General features: G+C 43.1%; 1 pseudogene; it reads left to right on the top strand.

The window, feature by feature from the left end:
* The first annotated feature begins 1,088 nt into the window (after positions 1-1,088).
* LOC130543213 (nicotinamide/nicotinic acid mononucleotide adenylyltransferase 3-like) lies at positions 1,089-1,866 on the top strand (annotated as a pseudogene).
* Positions 1,867-4,116: the final 2,250 nt, after the last annotated feature.

Below are 4,116 nucleotides of genomic sequence, written 5' to 3'. Positions count from 1 at the left end.
TATACATATACACACACATAGCAAAATTCTGAAGACTACTTAGGAGGAAAATGTCTGGTGACAGCATAAATAGCTCAGGGCCTGCAGGGCCTAAACTTTTACTCCCTGAAACTTCAGGACAAATTTTACATTATCTACTTGAGTTACCAAAGACACAGAGCTCAACTCTGCTTTATAGGGAATTAAACTATGAAGTTAGATTCTTAAAAATAAAAAGACATTAATGCTGCTTAGCCATCTTATTAGATATTTAACATAATTTATTGCCAGAAAACATAGTGCCTTTGGTCTTAGAGTAAAATTCATAGAGTGACTCGGTTGTTCTCAGCATGAAGGAGAACAGACACATTTTTCAAAAGAAGCAATTGACTTGTTAAAGGTTTGACATATCACAAACATTTTGATTTTGTGATCAGACTGGATGGTGGCTTACTTATCCCCTGACTTTACTGTCAGGTACTTTACAAGTTTACTTCTCAGACAAGAACTGTGGGAAATCTTAGGAGGAATTGGTAGGGCAAACAGGAGGGAAACACAGCTATAATAAAGCTATGGTAGTGGCTAAAGTGACAAGAAAAACAAATGGAAATCATTTGATTTGTACTGCACCTGTGAGAGAAGAAATTATGACTCCTTTTTGCATCTGAATCTCACAGGTCTATTTTGAGAGTTGAGAGATCTGTATAAAGTACCTTGTTCACTCTTTTAAAACAGGCTTTACTTCAAGAGAAATCAACTGTGAAATTTATAGAAATTCTTTCTGAAGCTAAGAAAAAAGTTCAAATTCCTTTCACTAAACTCTTCTAGAATCTAGAGACACACTGTGGTGTAGGATTAAGATATGCCAATTCAGGGGCGGGGCAAGCTTATCCCAGGGCGGTCAGGCTGCAGAGGTACTTGGGACTCGAGAGCAGGAGCCGTCCTGAGCAGTCCTCTGGTGTAGGGCCACATACAGGCCAGGAGCCCGGGTTCCATGCGGTGGATACCCCAGTCCAAGGCAGTCCCCGAGGCTCACAGAGAGCCTCTGAAGAGCCCCGCCATGCACAGGAAGGGTGGCCACTGCCATGGCTGTGGATGTGCCTGACGAGATGAAGAGCCGAATCCCAGTGGTGCTCCTGGCCTGTGGCTCCTTCAGTCCCATCCCAACATGCACCTGCGCTTGTTTGAGGTGGCCAGAGACCACCTGCATCAAACAGGAATGTACCAGTTGATCAGGAGAATCATCTACAGGAAGAAAGACTGGGTGGCCATGGCCTGGCTGGCCCTGCAGACGGCCGACTGGGTCCAGGTGGACCCCTGGGAGAGCGAGCAGGTGTGGTGCAGTGGATGGAGACAGTGAAGGTGCTGAGGCAGCATCACAGCAAACTGCTCAAATCTCTGCCCCAGACGGAAGGCCTAGACCACAGCTGGGCTCACTCCACAGCCAGGCTCACTCCACAGCCCCCACAGCTGGGCCTGAGCTGAAGTTCCTCTGTGGGGCAGATGTCCTGAAGACCTTCTAGACCCCCAACCTCTGGAAAGATGCACACATCCAGCAGATAGTGGAGAAGTTTGGCATGTGTGTGTGAGCCGGACAAGTCACAACCCAAAGGAATACAGCTTGGGCTCGCCCATCCTGCACAGGCACGGGTGCAACAGTCACCTGGCCAGGGAACCTGCGCAGAATGGGCTCCGCTCCACGTACATCAGGCGGGACTTCAGCCAGGGCACAGTGTGAAGTACCTGCTCCCAGATGCTGTCATCACGTACATCAAGAACCACAGCATCTACACCAGGGACAGTTCCTGGAAACGCAGTAGCACCCAGAGGAATAAAGGAAAGACAACATGGGGAGAGCCAGCTACACCTCCACAGAGCTCCTCCTGAGGAAAGGGCAGTTATAAGGTCTAATTAGGGCTTTTTTTCTTTTTTCTTTTCCATTTTTCCTTTGTCTTATTTAGGCAATGAGTTTATTTCAGAGGAGTCTTCTGTCCCTGGAAGAGATAACTTCTTTTGGGAGGAGGAGCAAGTGCCTACATCTCAAGAAGGAATATTTACCAAAGAAGTTAAAATGGCGTGACAGGTCACTAGAACTAGACCACAGCTCTCCGAATCTCTCACTGCAGAGGCCTTCGTATTCGGTAAATGGTGACTCTGGCATGCGCACTGAAGGCAGTTCTGCACAAGCGGGGCTGCTGACGGTCAGATCAGAACTGCCCACACTTGTTTTTTAACTAGGACCAGGTGCAGCATGCTGGTCTTGATTGGAGAGACTTGACAGGATGCTAATTACCAAACAGTGGACTTTGTCAATGCCTTGTTCCAACAAAATAATACTAATTGAGGAGTCAAAAATTTGGAAGCAGCTCTTTGCTGATTTACATCAAATCTTCTTCCCTCAAGAACCACCGTCTGCCTACCTAAGCTGTAGATACAATTTAAACTAAAATCTTTCTAAGGAGTGACCCTCAAACAATATTTTTGATATGGCAGATATTTTTAACACGACTTTTTTATAAATGCCAAGGTTCCTGATTTCCAGGTTTCTAAAAAGAAACTGAGGTAAAACAGATGCCTTGCTATTTTAGAGGATCTTTCTGAATGTTTTATGACTGCCTGCCTGTTTGAATATTGGCAAAGAGATAAATAATAAATTGACATCAAGAAATTTTAAAAAAAAATTTTTTTAAAGATATGCCAATTCATTGGTTGCCATAATCATTAAACCCTTGGTTATGCAGCACTTATGTCCAAGGAAAAGGGTCCCTTTATTAATCTCATTTTGTTCATCTTCTCAAGGAGCAGGGCCATGTGTTATTGCTATTGCTCCCTGGACGATTCCAAAACTTAATGTACTAAGGGGCAAAGTGCTTGGCTGAGGGATCCAATTAGGACAATGGCAGAGGGACCTATACTGAGGGCTCTTGGCCATAACTGTTGAGGTCGCACCAGAAGCCATCCACTTCAAAGTGTAGCATTATTGGTTTCTACCTGTTGACATACTTAAACAAGGAGGCTGTTAGAAGTGCCTGGGTGGCTCAGTCAGTTGACAGAAGGACTCTTGATTTTGGCTCAGGTCATGATCTCAGGGTTGTGAGATCAAGCCCCATGTCTGGCTTGGGCTGGGCATGGAGCCTACCTAAGATTCTCTCCTCTCCCTCTCCCTCTGTTGCTCCCTCCATCCCCCCACCCCCACTCATATGTGCGCCTGCACTCATGCACACATGCGTGCTGTCTTAAAAATAAAAAGAAAAAAGAAAGGAGACTATTAGATTGAGGTGAGTCTAATGCCTTGGTAACCTATGTAAGGAAACCAAAACATAAGCTGGAGTCAATGCACTTGAATCCAAGAAAGTGAAACTTAAGAACAACCAATCACAAAGAGCCAGCTAGACTTTCCCAAATAAGGCAACTGCTTAAAATACAACCAATCAAATAATTTCTTTGCTCTGCTGCCACATCTTCTCTATTAAAAAAAAAAAAAAAAAAAAAAAAAAAAAACCTCTTCCCTGGTGGAGCACTCCTAACTACTTTAGGCTTGGCACTGCCCAATTCACAATTGAAAATTTTAATACACCTGAGTTCATCTTTTAACATATCAGAATATCAAACTGGTTACTCAGTTTTACCCTACACACAACAGTGATGATTCATCTGATCTTTAATTTGATATTATGCAATAACAGTGATGCATTAAATTCACTCATTTAACAAGTACTTCTCATATACTATATGCCAGTCACCATATTGGACACCAGAAACACGCCTGAGACAAAGTATCTGACTGCAGAGCTGAGACTCATGAAAAAGACAAACATGAAAGTTAATAAATACAACACTTGAAAGAGCAAAGAAAGAAACACAATAGTTTAGGAACCCAGGGAAAGATACGACCAATGTCAATTACCATGATTTCATTCTTACACCCTTCTACAACCCATTTCCTAGCATGTTACTAGGCACATACAGACATTTGATAAATATGTGTTTGGAATGGATGGATAAGTGGATGGATGGATGAGTGATGGGAAGAGTGAATAAGTGAGTGAATAAATTAAAAATAAAATATTTTTAATTAAAATTAAAAATAAACAACTTGGACAAAATCTAAATGAGGCTGCCTATTAAACAATATCA

Source organism: Ursus arctos, unplaced genomic scaffold (genome assembly GCF_023065955.2).
Source record: "Ursus arctos isolate Adak ecotype North America unplaced genomic scaffold, UrsArc2.0 scaffold_9, whole genome shotgun sequence".
Lineage (NCBI taxonomy): Eukaryota > Metazoa > Chordata > Mammalia > Carnivora > Ursidae > Ursus > Ursus arctos.
This window is presented reverse-complemented; position numbering and strand designations above follow the sequence as displayed.